Source organism: Schistocerca gregaria, unplaced genomic scaffold (assembly GCF_023897955.1).
Source record: "Schistocerca gregaria isolate iqSchGreg1 unplaced genomic scaffold, iqSchGreg1.2 ptg000285l, whole genome shotgun sequence".
NCBI classification, from domain to species: domain Eukaryota; kingdom Metazoa; phylum Arthropoda; class Insecta; order Orthoptera; family Acrididae; genus Schistocerca; species Schistocerca gregaria.
The window spans coordinates 1924907-1941537 of NW_026061775.1; positions in this window are offsets into that span (position 1 = coordinate 1924907).

The following is a 16631-nucleotide window of genomic DNA, read 5'->3' on the forward strand; positions in this document are numbered from 1 at the left end:
ATTCCTCCCGTGGAGGAAAGTGCGCATGGTGACTGTTGTATTCAATCGCCAAGCAATTTCTGTGTTTCATTAACACTCTGATAGTCCACAGATTACAAAATGCCTCCAGATGTTAATCGGAAACTACTACTGGTCTTCCAGGGAACGATCAAAGCATAGACTGTTTGCGACATTACTCCCATGGAGGAAAGTGCGCATGGTGACTGTTGTATTCAATCCAGATGCAATTTCTGTGTTTCATCAACACTCTGATAGTCCACAGATTACAGAATGCCTCCAGATGTGCATCGGAAACTACTACTGATCTTCCAGGGAACGATCAAAGCGTAGACTGTTTGAGATATTACTTTTATGGAGGAATGTGCGCATGGTTACTGTTGTATTCAATCCCGATGCAATATCTGTTTTCATCAACACTCTGATAGTCCACAGATTACAGAATGCCTCCAGATGTGCATCGGAAACTACTACTGGTCTTTCAGGGAACGATCAAAGCGTTAACTCTTTGAGACATTACTCCCATGGAGGAAAGTGCGCATGGTAACTGTTGTATTCAATCGCGATGCATTTTCTGTGTTTCATCAACACTCTGATGGTCCACAGATTACAGAATGCCACGAGATGTGCATCGGAAACTACTACTGGTCTTCCAGGAAACGACCAAAGCGTAGACTGTTTCAGACATTACTCCCATGCAGGAAAGTGCGGATGGTGATTGTTGTATTCACTCCCGATGCAATTTCTGTGTTTCATCAACACTCTGATAGTCCACAGATTCCAGAATTCCTCCAGATGTGCATCGGAAACTACTACTGGTCTTCCAGGGAACGATCAAAGCGTAGACGGTTTGAGATATTACTTTTATGGAGGAATCGGCGCATGGTGACTGTTGTATTCAATCCCGATGCAATTTCTGTGTTTCATCAACACACTGATAGTCCACAGATTACAGAATGCCTCCAGATGTGCATCGGAAACTACTACTAGTCTTCCAGGGAACGATCAAAGCGTAGACTGTTTGAGACATTACTCCCATGGAGGAAACTGCGCATGGAGACTGTTGTATTCGATCGCGATGCAATTTCTGTGTTTAATCAACACTCTGATAGTCCACAGATTACAGAATGCCTCCAGATGTTAATCGGAAACTGCTACTGGTCTTCCAATGATCGATCAAAGCGTAGACTGTTTGAGATATTACTTTTATGGAGGAATGAGCGCATGGTTACTGTTGTATTCAATCCCGATGCAATATCTGTGTTTCATCAACACTCTGATAGTCCACAGATTACAGAATGCCTCCAGATGTGCATCGGAAACTACTACTGGTCTTTCAGGGAACGATCAAAGCGTTAACTCATTGAGACATTACTCCCATGGAGGAAAGTGCGCATGGTAACTGTTGTATTCAATCGCGATGCATTTTCTGTGTTTCATCAACACTCTGATGGTCCACAGATTACAGAATGCCACGAGATGTGCATCGGAAACTACTACTGGTCTTCCAGGGAACGATCAAAGCGTAGACTGTATCAGACATTACTACCATGGAGGAAAGTGCGCATGGTGACTGTTGTATTCAATCCCGATGCAATTTCTGTGTTTCATCAACACTCTGATAGTCCACAGATTACAGAATGCCTCCAGATGTGAATCGGAAACTACTACTGGTCTTCCAGGGAACGATCAAAGCGTAGACTGTTTGAGACATTACTTTTATGAAGGAATGTGCTCATGGTGACTGTTGTATTCAATCCCGATGCAATTTATGTGTTTCATCAACACTCTGATAGTCCACAGACTACAGAATGCCTCCAGATGTGCAATTGAAACTACTACTGGTTTTCCAGGGATCGATCAAAGCGTAGACTGTTAGAGACATTACTCCCATGGAGTAAAGTGCGCTTGGTGACTGTTGTATTCAATCCCGATGCAATTTCTGTGTTTCATCAACACTCGGATAGTCCACAGATTACAGAATGCCTCCAGATGTGCGTCGGAAACTACTACTGGTCTTTCAGGGAACGATCAAAGCGTAAACTATTTGAGACATTACTCCCATGGAGGAAAGGTCGCATGGTATCTGTTGTATTCAATAGCGATTCATTTTCTGTGTTTCATCAACACTCTGATGGTCCACAGATTACAGAATGCCACGAGATGTGCATCTGAAACTACTACTGGTCTTCCCGGGAACGATCAAAGCGTAGACTGTTTCAGACATTACTCCCATGCAGGAAAGTGCGGATGGTGACTGTTGTATTCAATCCCGATGCAATTTCTGTGTTTCATCAACACTCTGATGGTCCACAGATTACAGAATGCCACCAGATGTGCATCGGAAGCTACTACTGGTCTTCTAGGGAACGTTCAAAGCGTCGACTGTTTGAGACATACATCCCGTGGAGGAAATTGCTCATGGTGACTGTTGTATTCAATCCCGATTTAATTTCTGTGCTTCATCAACACTCTGATAGTCCACAGATTACAGAATTCCTCCAGATGTGCATCGGAAACTACTATTGGTCTTCCAGAGAACGATCAAAGCGTAGACTGTTTCAGACATTACTTTTATGAAGGAATATGCTCATGGTGACTATTGTATTCAATCCCGATGCAATTTCTGTGTTTCGTCAACACTCTGATAGTCCACAGATTACAGAATGCCTCCAGATGTTAATCGGAAACTACTACTGGTCTTCCAGGGAACGATCAAAGCGTAGACTGTTTGCGACATTATTCCCATGGAGGAAAGTGCGCATGGTGACTGTTGTATTCAATCCAGATGCAATTTCTGTGTTTCATCAACACTCTGATAGTCCACAGATTACGGAAAGCCTCCAGATGTGCATGGGAAACTACTACTGGTCTTCCAGGGATCGATCAAAGCGTAGACTGTTAGGGATATTACTCCCATGGAGTAAGGTGCGCATGGTAACTGTTGTATTCAATCGCGATGCATTTTCTGCTTTTCATCAACACTCTGATGGTCCACAGATTACAGAATGCCACGAGATGTGCATTGGAAAGTACTACTGGTCTTCCCGGGAACGATCAAAGCGTAGACTGTTTCAGACATTACTCCCACGCAGGAAAGTGCGGGTGGTGACTGTTGTATTCAATCCCGATGCAATTTCTGTGTTTCATCAACACTCTGATAGTCCATAGATTACAGAATGCCACCAGATGTGCATCGGAAACTACTACTGGTCTTCCAGGGAACGATCAAAACGTCGACTGTTTGAGACATACCTCCCGTGGAGGAAAGTGCGTATGGTGAGTGTTGTATTCAATAGCTAAGCAATTTCTGTGTTTCATCAACACTCTGATAGTCCACAGATTACAGAATGCTACCAGATGGGCATCGGAAACTACTACTGGTCTTCCAGGGAACGATCAAAGCTTAGACTGTTTGAGAATTACTCCCATGGAGGAAAGTGCGCATGGTGACTGTTGTATTCAATCCCGATGCAATTTCTGTGTTTCATCTACACTCTGATAGTCCACAGATTACAGAATGCCTCCAGATGTGCATCGGAAACTACTACTGGTCTTTCAGGGAACGATCAAAGCGTAAACTCTTTGAGACATTACTCCCATGGAGGAAAGTGCGCATGGTAACTGTTGTATTCAATCGCGATGCATTTTCTGTGTTTCATCAACACTCTGATGGTCCACAGATTACAGAGTGCCACGAGATGTGTATCGGAAACTACTACAGGTCTTCCCGGGAACGATCAAAGCGTAGACTGTTTCAGACATTACTCCCAAGCAGGAAAGTGCGCATGGTAACTGTTGTATTCAATCCCGATGCAATTTCTGTGTTTCATCAACACCCTGATACTCCACAGATTACAGAATGCCTCCAGATGTGCATCGGAAACTACTACTGGTCTTCCAGGGAACGATCAAAGCGTAGACTGTTTCAGACATTACTACCATGGAGGAAAGTGCGCATGGTGACTGTTGTATTCAATCCCGATGCAATTTCTGTGTTTCATCAACACTCTGATAGTCCACAGATTACAGAATGCCTCCAGATGTGCATCGGAAACTACTACTGATCTTCCAAGGAACGATCAAAGCGTAGACTGTTTGAGACATTACTTTTATGAAGGAATGTGCTCATGGTGACTGTTGTATTCAATCCCGATGCAATTTATGTGTTTCATCAACACTCTGATAGTCCACAGATTACAGAATGCCTCCAGATGTTAATCGGAAACTACTACTGGTCTTCAGGGAACGATCAAAGCACAGACTGTTTGCGACATTACTCCCACGGAGGAAAGTGCCCATGGTGACTGTTGTATTCAATCCAGATGCAATTTCTGTGTTTCATCAACACTCTGATAGTCCACAGATTACGGAAAGCCTCCAGATGTGCATCGGAAACTAATACTGGTTTTCCAGGGATCGATCAAAATATAGACTGTTAGAGGCATTACTCCCATGGAGTAAAGTGCGCTTGGTGACTGTTGTATTCAATCCCGATGCAATTTCTGTGTTTCATCAACACTCTGATAGTCCACAGACTACAGAATTCCTCCAGATGTGCAATTGATACTACTACTGGTCTTCCAGGGAACGATCAAAGCGTAGACTGTTAGAGACATTACTCCCATGGAGTAAAGTGCGCTTGGTGACTGTTGTATTCAATCGCGATGCAATTTCTGTGTTTCATCAACACTCTGATAGTCCACAGATTACAGAATGCCCCCAGATGTTAATCGGAAACTGCTCCTGGTCTTCCAGGGAACGATCAAAGCGTAGACTGTTTGGGACATTACAACCATGGAGGAAAGTGCGCATGGTGACTGTTGTATTCAATCCCGATGCAATTTCTGTGTTTCATCAACACTCTGGTAGTCCACAGATTACAGAATGCCTCCAGATGTGCAACGGATACTACTACTGATCTTCCAGGGAACGATCAAAGCGTAGACTGTTTGAGATATTACTTTTATGGAGGAATGTGCGCATGGTGACTGTTGTATTCAATCCCGATGCAATATCTGTGTTTCATCAACACTCTGGTAGTCCACAGATTACAGAATGCCTCCAGATGTGCGTCGGAAACTACTACTGGTCTTTCAGGGAACGATCAAAGCGTTAACTCTTTGAGACATTACCCCATGGAGGAAAGTGCGCATGGTAACTGTTGTATTCAATCGCGATGCATTTTCTGTGTTTCATCAACACTCTGATGGTCCACAGATTACAGAATGCCACGAGATGTGCATCGGAAACTGCTACTGGTCTTCCCGGGAACGATCAAAGCGTAGACTGTTTCAGACATTACTTCCATGCAGGAAAGTGCGGATGGTGACTGTTGTATTCAATCCCCATGCATTTTCTGTGTTTCATCAACACTCTGATGTTCCACAGATTACAGAATGCCACCAGATGTGCATCGGAAACTACTACTGGTCTTCCAGGGAACGTGCAAAGCGTCGACTGTTTGAGACATACCTCCCGTGGAGGAAAGTGCGCATGGTGACTGTTGTATTCAATCCCGATGCAATTTCTGTGTTTCATCAACACTCTGATAGTCCACAGATTACAGAATGGCTCCAGATGTGCATCGGAAACTACTACTGGTCTTCCAGGGAACGATCAAAGCGTAGACTGTTTCAGACATTACTTTTATGAAGGAATGTGCTCATGGTGACTGTTGTATTCAATCCCGATGCAATTTCTGTGTTTCATCAACACTCTGATAGTCCACAGATTACAGAATGCCTCCAGATGTTAATCGGAAACTACTACTGGTCTTCCAGGGAACGATCAAAGCGTAGACTGTTTGCGACATTACTCCCATGGAGGAAAGTGCGCATGGTGACTGTTGTATTTAATCCAGATGCAATTTCTGTGTTTCATCAACACTCTGATAGTCCACAGATTACGGAAAGCCCAAAGATGTGCATGGGAAATTACTACTGGTCTTCCAGGGATCGATCTAAGCGTAGACTGTTAGAGACATTACTCCCATGGAGTAAGGTGCGCATGGTAACTGTTGTATTCAATCGCGAAGCATTTTCTGTGTTTCATCAACACTCTGATGGTCCAGAGATTACAGAATGCCACGAGATGTGCATCAGAAACTACTACTGGTCTTCCCGGGAACGATCAAAGCGTAGACTGTTTCAGACATTACACCCATGCACGAAAGTGCTGATGGTGACTGTTGTATTCAAACCCGATGCAATATCTGTGTTTCATCATCACTCTGATAGTCCATAGATTACAGAATGCCACCAAATGTGCATCGGAAACTACTACTGGTCTTCCAGGGAACGATCAAAGCGTCGACTGTTTGAGACATACCTCCTGTGGAGGAAAGTGCGTATGGTGACTGTTGTATTCAATCGCTAAGCAATTTCTGTGTTTCATCAACACTCTGATAGTCCATAGATTACAGAATGCCACCAGATATGCATCGGAAACTACTACTGGTCTTCCAGGGAACGATCAAAACTTAGACTGATTGAGAATTACTCCCATGGAGGAAAGTGCGCATGGTGACTGTTGTATTCAATCCCGATGCAATTTCTGTGTTTCATCTACACTCTGATAGTCCACAGATTACAGAATGCCTCCAGATGTGCATCGGAAACTACTACTGGACTTTCAGGGAACGATCAAAGCGTAAACTCTTTGAGACATTACTCCCATGTAGGAAAGTGCGCATGGTAACTGTTGTATTCAATCCCGATGCAATTTCTGCGTTTCATCAACACTCTGATACTCCACAGGTTACAGAATGCCTCCAGATGTGCATCGGAAACTACTACTGTCTTCCAGGGGACGATCAAAGCGTAGACTGTTTGAGACATTACTCAAATGGAGGAAAGTGCGCATGGTGACTGTTGTATTCAATCCCGATGCAATTTCTGAGTTTCATCAACACTCTGATAGTCCACAGATTACAGAATGCCACCAGATGTGCATCGGAAACTACTACTGGTCTTTCAGGGAACGATCAAAGCGTCGACTGTTTGAGACATACCTCCTGTGGAGAAAAGTGCGCATGGTGACTGTTGTATTCAATCGCGAAGCAATTTCTGTGTTTCATCAACACTCTGATAGTCCACAGATTACAGAATGCATCCAGATGTGCATCAGAAACTACTACTGGTCTTCCAGGGAACGATCAAAGCGTAGACTGTTTGAGACATTACTTTTATGAAGGAATGTGCTCATGGTGACTGTTGTATTCAATCCCGATGCAATTTCAGTGTTTCATCAACACACTAATAGTCCAAAGATTACAGAATGCCTCCAGATGTGCATCGGAAACTGCTACTGGTCTTCCAGGGAACGATCAAAGCGTAAACTCTGTGAAACATTACTGCCATGGAGGAAAGTGCGCATGGTGACTGTTGTATTCAATCCCGATGCAATTTCTGTGTTTCATCAACACTCTGATAGTCCACAGATTACAGAATGCATCCAGATGTTAATCGGAAACTACTACTGGTCTTCCAGGGAAGGATCAAAGCGTAGACTGTTTGCGACATTACTCCCATGGAGGAAAGTGCGCATGGTGACTGTTGCATTCAATCCAGATGCAATTTCTGTGTTTCATCAACACTCTGATAGTCCACAGATTACGGAAAGCCTCCAGATGTGCATCGGAAACTACTACTGGTCTTCCAGGGATCGATCAAAGCGTAGACTGTTAGAGACATTACTCCCATGGAGTAAAGTGCGCATGGTGACTGTTGTATTCAATCCCGATGCAATTTCTGTGTTTCATCAACACTCTGATAGTCCACAGATTACAGAATGCCTCCAGATGTGCAATTGAAACTACTACTGGTCTTCCAGGGAACGATCAAAGCGTAGACTGTTTGAGACATTACTCCCATGGAGGAAAGTGCGCATGGTAACTGTTGTATTCAATCGCGATGCATTTTCTGTGTTTCATCAACACTCTGATGGTCCACACATTACAGAATACCACGAGATGTGCATCGGAAACTACTACTGGTCTTCCAGGGAAGGATCAAAGCGTAGACTGTTTGCGACATTACTCCCATGGAGAAAAGTGCGCATGGTGACTGTTGTATTCAATCCCGATGCAATTTCTGTGTTTCATCAACACTCTGATAGTCCTCAGATTACAGAATGCCTCCAGATGTGCATCGGAAACTACTACTGATCTTCCAGGGAACGATCAAAGCGTAGACTGTTTGAGATATTACTTTTATGGAGGAATGTGCGCATGGTGACTGTTGTATTGAATCCCGATGCAATATCTGTGTCTCATCAACACTCTGATAGTCCACAGATTACAGAATGCCTCCAGATGTGCATCGGAAACTACTACAGGTCTTTCAGGGAACGATCAAAGCGTAAACTCTTTGAGTCATTACTCCCATGCAGGAAAGTGCGCATGGTAACTGTTGTATTCAATCGCGATGCATTTTCTGTGTTTCATCAACACTCTGATGGTCCACAGATTACAGAATGCCACGAGATGTGCATCGGAAACTACTACTGGTCTTCCCGGGAACGGTCAAAGCGTAGACTGTTTCAGATATTACTTCCATGCAGGAAAGTGCAGATGGTGACTGTTGTATTCAATCCCGATGCAATTTCTGTGTCTCATCAACACTCTGATACTCCACAGTTTACAGAATGCCTCCAGATGTGCATCGGAAACTACTACTGGTCTTCCAGGGAACGATCAAAGCTTAGACTGTTTGAGACATTACTCCCATGGAGGAAAGTGCGCATGGTAACTGTTGCATTCAATCCCGATGCAATTTCTGTGTTTCATCAACACACTGATAGTCCACAGATTACAGAATGCCTCCAGATGTGCATCGGAAACTACTACTGGTCTTTCAGGGAACGATCAAAGCGTAAACTCTTTGAGACATTACTCCCATGGAGGAAAGTGCGCATGGTAACTGTTGTATTCAATCCCTATGCAATTTCTGTGTTTTATCAACACTCTGATACTCCACAGATAACAGAATGCCTCCAGATGTGCATCGGAAACTACTACTGGTCTTCCAGGGAGCGATCAAAGCGTAGACTGTTTGAGACATTACTCCCATGGAGGAAACTGCGCAAGGAGACTGTTGTATTCAATCGCGATGCAATTTCTGTGTTTCATCAACACTCTGATAGTCCACAGATTACAGAATGCCTCCAAATGTTAATCGGAAGCTGCTACCGGGCTTCCAGTGAACGATCAAAGCATAGACTGTTTGGGACATTACTCCCATGGAGGAAAGTGCGCATGGTGACTGTTGTATTCAATCCCGATTCAATTTCTGTGTTTCATCAACACTCTGATAGTCCACAGATTACAGAATGCATCCAGATGTTAATCGCAAACTACTACTGGTCTCCCAGGGAACGTGCAAAGCGTAGACTGTTTGCGACATTACTCCCATGGAGGAAAGTGCGCATGGTGACTGTTGTATTCGATCCAGATGCAATTTCTGTGTTTCAACAACACTCTGATAGTCCACAGATTACGGAAAGCCTCCAGATGTGCATCTGAAACTACTACTGGTCTTCCAGGGATCAATCAAAGCGTAGACTGTTAGAGACATTACTCCCATGGAGTAAAGTGCGCATGGTGACTGTTGTATTCAATCCCGATGCAATTTCTGTGTTTCATCAACACTCTGATAGTCCACAGACTAGAGAATGCCTCCAGATGTGCAATCGAAACTACTACTGGTCTTCCAGGGAACGATCAAAGCGTAGACTGTTTGAGACATTACTCCCATGGAGGAAACTGCGCATGGAGACTGTTGTATTCAATCGCGATGCAATTTCTGTGTTTCATCAACACTCTGATAGTCCACAGATTACAGAATGCCTCCAGATGTTAATCGGAAGCTGCTACTGGTCTTCCAATGAACGATCAAAGCATAGACTGTTTGGGACATTACTCCCATGGAGGAAAGTGCGCATGGTGACTGTTGTATTCAATCCCGATGCAATTTCTGTGTTTCATCAACACTCTGATAGTCCACAGATTACAGAATGCCTCCAGATGTGCATCGGAAACTACTACTGATCTTCCAGGGAGCGATCAAAGCGTAGACTGTTTGAGATATTACTTTTGTGGAGGAATGTGCGCATGGTGACTGTCGTATTGAATCCCGATGCAATATCTGTGTCTCATCAACACTCTGATAGTCCACAGATTACAGAATGCCTCCAGATGTGCATCGAAAACTACTACTGGTCTTTCAGGGAACGATCAAAGCGTAAACTCTTAGAGACATTACTCCCATGGAGGAAAGTGCGCATGGTAACTGTTGTATTCAATCGCGATGCATTTTCTGTGTTTCATCAACACTCTGATGGTAAACAGATTACAGAATGCCACGAGATGTGCATCGGAAACTACTACTGGTCTTCCCGGTAACGGTCAAAGCGTAGACTGCTTCAGACATTACTCCCATGCAGGAAAGTGCGGATGGTGACCGTTGTATTCAATCCCGATGCAATTTCTGTGTTTCATCAACACTCTGATAGTCCACAGATTACGGAAAGCCTCCAGATGTGCATCGGAAACTACTACTGGTCTTCCAGGGATCGATCAAAGCGTAGACTGTTAGAGACATTACTCCCATGGAGTAAAGTGCGCATGGTGACTGTTGTATTCAATCCCGATGCAATTTCTGTGTTTCATCAACACTCTGATAGTCCACAGATTACAGAATGCCTCCAGATGTGCAATTGAAACTACTACTGGTCTTCCAGGGAACGATCAAAGCGTAGACTGTTTGAGACATTACTCCCATGGAGGAAAGTGCGCATGGTAACTGTTGTATTCAATCGCGATGCATTTTCTGTGTTTCATCAACACTCTGATGGTCCACACATTACAGAATACCACGAGATGTGCATCGGAAACTACTACTGGTCTTCCAGGGAAGGATCAAAGCGTAGACTGTTTGCGACATTACTCCCATGGAGAAAAGTGCGCATGGTGACTGTTGTATTCATCCCGATGCAATTTCTGTGTTTCATCAACACTCTGATAGTCCTCAGATTACAGAATGCCTCCAGATGTGCATCGGAAACTACTACTGATCTTCCAGGGAACGATCAAAGCGTAGACTGTTTGAGATATTACTTTTATGGAGGAATGTGCGCATGGTGACTGTTGTATTGAATCCCGATGCAATATCTGTGTCTCATCAACACTCTGATAGTCCACAGATTACAGAATGCCTCCAGATGTGCATCGGAAACTACTACAGGTCTTTCAGGGAACGATCAAAGCGTAAACTCTTTGAGTCATTACTCCCATGCAGGTAAGTGCGCATGGTAACTGTTGTATTCAATCGCGATGCATTTTCTGTGTTTCATCAACACTCTCATGGTCCACAGATTACAGAATGCCACGAGATGTGCATCGGAAACTACTACTGGTCTTCCCGGGAACGGTCAAAGCGTAGACTGTTTCAGATATTACTCCCATGCAGGAAAGTGCAGATGGTGACTGTTGTATTCAATCCCGATGCAATTTCTGTGTCTCATCAACACTCTGATACTCCACAGATTACAGAATGCCTCCAGATGTGCATCGGAAACTACTACTGGTCTTCCAAGGAACGATCAAAGTGTAGCCTGTTTGAGAATAACTCCCATGGAGGAAAGTGCGCATGGTGACTGTTGTATAAAATCCCGATGCAATTTCTGTGTTTCATCAACACACTGATAGTCCACAGATTACAGAATGCCTCCAGATGTGCATCGGAAACTACTACTGGTCTTTCAGGGAACGATCAAAGCGTAAACTCTTTGAGACATTACTCCCATGGAGGAAAGTGCGCATGGTAACTGTTGTATTCAATCCCTATGCAATTTCTGTGTTTTATCAACACTCTGATACTCCACAGATAACAGAATGCCTCCAGATGTGCATCGGAAACTACTACTGGTCTTCCAGGGAACGATCAAAGCGTAGACTGTTTGAGACATTACTCCCATGGAGGAAACTGCGCAAGGAGTCTGTTGTATTCAATCGCGATGCAATTTCTGTGTTTCATCAACACTCTGATAGTCCACAGATTACAGAATGCCTCCAGATGTTAATCGGAAGCTGCTACGGGGCTTCCAGTGAACGATCAAAGCATAGACTGTTTGGGACATTACTCCCATGGAGGAAAGTGCGCATGGTGACTGTTGTATTCAATCCCGATTCAATTTCTGTGTTTCATCAACACTCTGATAGTCCACAGATTACAGAATGCATCCAGATGTTAATCGCAAACTACTACTGGTCTCCCAGGGAACGATCAAAGCGTAGACTGTTTGCGACATTACTCCCATGGAGGAAAGTGCGCATGGTGACTGTTGTATTCGATCCAGATGCAATTTCTGTGTTTCAACAACACTCTGATAGTCCACAGATTACGGAAAGCCTCCAGATGTGCATCGGAAACTACTACTGGTCTTCCAGGGATCAATCAAAGCGTAGACTGTTAGAGACATTACTCCCATGGAGTAAAGTGCGCATGGTGACTGTTGTATTCAATCCCGATGCAATTTCTGTGTTTCATCAACACTCTGATAGTCCACAGACTAGAGAATGCCTCCAGATGTGCAATTGAAACTACTACTGGTCTTCCAGGGAACGATCAAAGCGTAGACTGTTTGAGACATTACTCCCATGGAGGAAACTGCGCATGGAGACTGTTGTATTCAATCGCGATGCAATTTCTGTGTTTCATCAACACTCTGATAGTCCACAGATTACAGAATGCCTCCAGATGTTAATCGGAAGCTGCTACTGGTCTTCCAATGAACGATCAAAGCATAGACTGTTTGGGACATTACTCCCATGGAGGAAAGTGCGCATGGTGACTGTTGTATTCAATCCCGATGCAATTTCTGTGTTTCATCAACACTCTGATAGTCCACAGATTACAGAATGCCTCCAGATGTGCATCGGAAACTACTACTGATCTTCCAGGGAGCGATCAAAGCGTAGACTGTTTGAGATATTACTTTTGTGGAGGAATGTGCGCATGGTGACTGTTGTATTGAATCCCGATGCAATATCTGTGTCTCATCAACACTCTGATAGTCCACAGATTACAGAATGCCTCCAGATGTGCATCGAAAACTACTACTGGTCTTTCAGGGAACGATCAAAGCGTAAACTCTTAGAGACATTACTCCCATGGAGGAAAGTGCGCATGGTAACTGTTGTATTCAATCGCGATGCATTTTCTGTGTTTCATCAACACTCTGATGGTAAACAGATTACAGAATGCCACGAGATGTGCATCGGAAACTACTACTGGTCTTCCCGGTAACGGTCAAAGCGTAGACTGCTTCAGACATTACTCCCATGCAGGAAAGTGCGGATGGTGACCGTTGTATTCAATCCCGATGCAATTTCTGTGTTTCATCAACACTCTGATACTCCACAGATTACAGAATGCCTCCAGATGTGCATCGGAAACTACTACTGGTCTTCCAGGGAACGATCAAAGCTTAGACTGTTTGAGACATTACTCCCATGGAGGAAAGTGCGCATGGTAACTGTTGTATTCAATCCCGATGCAATTTCTGTGTTTCATCAACACTCTGATACTCCACAGATTACAGAATGCCTCGACATGTGCATCGGAAACTACTACTGGTCTTCCAGGGAACGATCAAAGCGTAGACTGTTTCAGACATTACTGCCATGGAGGAAAGTGCGCACGGTGACTGTTGTATTCAATCCCGATGCAATTTCTGTGTTTCATCAACACTCTGATAGTCCACAGTTTACAGAATGCCTCCAGATGTGCATCGGAAACTACTACTGGTCTTCCCCGGAAGGATCAAAGCGTAGACTGTTTGAGACATTACTTTTATGAAGGAATGTGCTCATGGTGACTGTTGTATTCAATACCGATTCAATTTCTGTGTTTCATCAACACACTGATAGTCCACAGATTTCAGAATGCCTCCAGATGTGCATCGGAAACTACTACTGGTCTTCCAGGGAACGATCAAAGCGTAGACTGTTTGAGACATTACTCCCATGGCGGAAACTGCGCAAGGAGACTGTTGTATTCAATCGCGATGCAATTTCTGTGTTTCATCAACACTCTGATAGTCCACAGATTACAGAATGCCTCCAGATGTTAATCGGAAGCTGCTACCGGTCTTCTAATGAACGATCAAAGCATAGACTGTTTGGGACATTACTCCCATGGAGGAAAGTGCGCATGGTGACTGTTGTATTCAATCCCGATGCAATTTCTGTGTTTCATCAACACTCTGATAGTCCACAGATTACAGAATGCATCCAGATGTTAATCGCAAACTACTACTGGTCTCCCAGGGAACGATCAAAGCGTAGACTGTTTGCGACATTACTCCCATGGAGGAAAGTGCGCATGGTGACTGTTGTATTCGATCCAGATGCAATTTCTGTGTTTCAACAACACTCTGATAGTCCACAGATTACGAAAGCCTCCAGATGTGCATCGGAAACTACTACTGGTCTTCCAGGGATCAATCAAAGCGTAGACTGTTAGAGACATTACTCCCATGGAGTAAAGTGCGCATGGTGACTGTTGTATTCAATCCCGATGCAATTTCTGTATTTCATCAACACTCTGATAGTCCACAGACTAGAGAATGCCTCCAGATGTGCAATTGAAACTACTACTGGTCTTCCAGGGAACGATCAAAGCGTAGACTGTTTGAGACATACTCCCATGGAGGAAACTGCGCATGGAGACTGTTGTATTCAATCGCGATGCAATTTCTGTGTTTCATCAACACTCTGATAGTCCACAGATTGCAGAATGCCTCCAGATGTTAATCGGAAGCTGCTACTGGTCTTCCAATGAACGATCAAAGCATAGACTGTTTGGGACATTACTCCCATGGAGGAAAGTGCGCATGGTGACTGTTGTATTCAATCCCGATGCAATTTCTGTGTTTCATCAACACTCTGATGGTCCACAGATTACAGAATGCCTCCAGATGTGCATCGGAAACTACTACTGATCTTCCAGGGAGCGATCAAAGCGTAGACTGTTTGAGATATTACTTTTATGGAGGAATGTGCGCATGGTGACTGTTGTATTGAATCCCGATGCAATATCTGTGTTTCATCAACACTCTGATAGTCCACAGATTACAGAATGCCTCCAGATGTGCATCGAAAACTACTACTGGTCTTTCAGGGAACGATCAAAGCGTAAACTCTTAGAGACATTACTCCCATGGAGGAAAGTGCGCATGGTAACTGTTGTATTCAATCGCGATGCATTTTCTGTGTTTCATCAACACTCTGATGGTAAACAGATTACAGAATGCCACGAGATGTGCATCGGAAACTACTACTGGTCTTCCCGGTAACGGTCAAAGCGTAGACTGCTTCAGACATTACTCCCATGCAGGAAAGTGCGGATGGTGACCGTTGTATTCAATCCCGATGCAATTTCTGCGTTTCATCAACACTCTGATACTCCACAGATTACAGAATGCCTCCAGATGTGCATCGGAAACTACTACTGGTCTTCCAGGGAACTATCAAAGCTTAGACTGTTTGAGACATTACTCCCATAGAGGAAAGTGCGCATGGTAACTGTTGTATTCAATCCCGATGCAATTTCTGTGTTTCATCAACACTCTGATACTCCACAGATTACAGAATGCCTCGACATGTGCATCGGAAACTACTACTGGTCTTCCAGGGAACGATCAAAGCGTAGACTGTTTTAGACATTACTCCCATGGAGGAAAGTGTGCATGGTGACTGTTGTATTCGATCCTGATGCAATTTCTGTGTTTCATCAACACTCTGATAGTCCACAGATAACAGAATGCCACCAGATGTTAATCGGAAACTACTACTGGTCTTCCAGGGAACGATCAAAGCGTAGACTGTTTGGGACATAACTCCCATGGAGGAAAGTGTGCATGGTGACTGTTGTATTCAATCCCGAAGCAATTTCTGTGTTTCATCAACACTCTGATAGTCCACAGATTACAGAATGCCACCAGATGTGCATCGGAAACTACTACTGGTCTTTCAGGGAACGATCAAAGCGTAAACACTTTGAGACATTACTCCTATGGAGGAAAGTGCGCATGGTAACTTTTGTATTCAATCCCGGTGCAATTTCTGTGTTTCATCAACACTCTGATAGTCCACAGGTTACAGAATGCCTCCAGATGTTAATCGGAAACTGCAACTGGTCTTCCAATGACCGATCAAATCGTAGACTGTTTGAGATATTACTTTTATGGAGGAATGTGCGCATGGTAACTGTTGTATTCAATCCCAATGCAATATCTGTGTTTCATCAACACTCTGATAGTCCACAGATTACAGAATGACTCCAGATGTGCATCGGAAACTACTACTGGTCTTTCAGGGAACGATCTAATCGTTAACTCTTTGAGACATTACTCCCATGGAGGAAAGTGCGCATGGTAACTGTTGTATTCAATCGCGATGCATTTTCTGTGTTTCATCAACACTCTGATGGTCCACAGATTACAGAATGCCACGAGATGTGCATCGGAAACTACTACTGGTCTTCCAGGGAACGATCAAAGCGTAGACTGTTTCAGACATTACTCCCATGCAGGAAAGTGCGGATGGTGACTGTTGTATTCAATCCCGATGC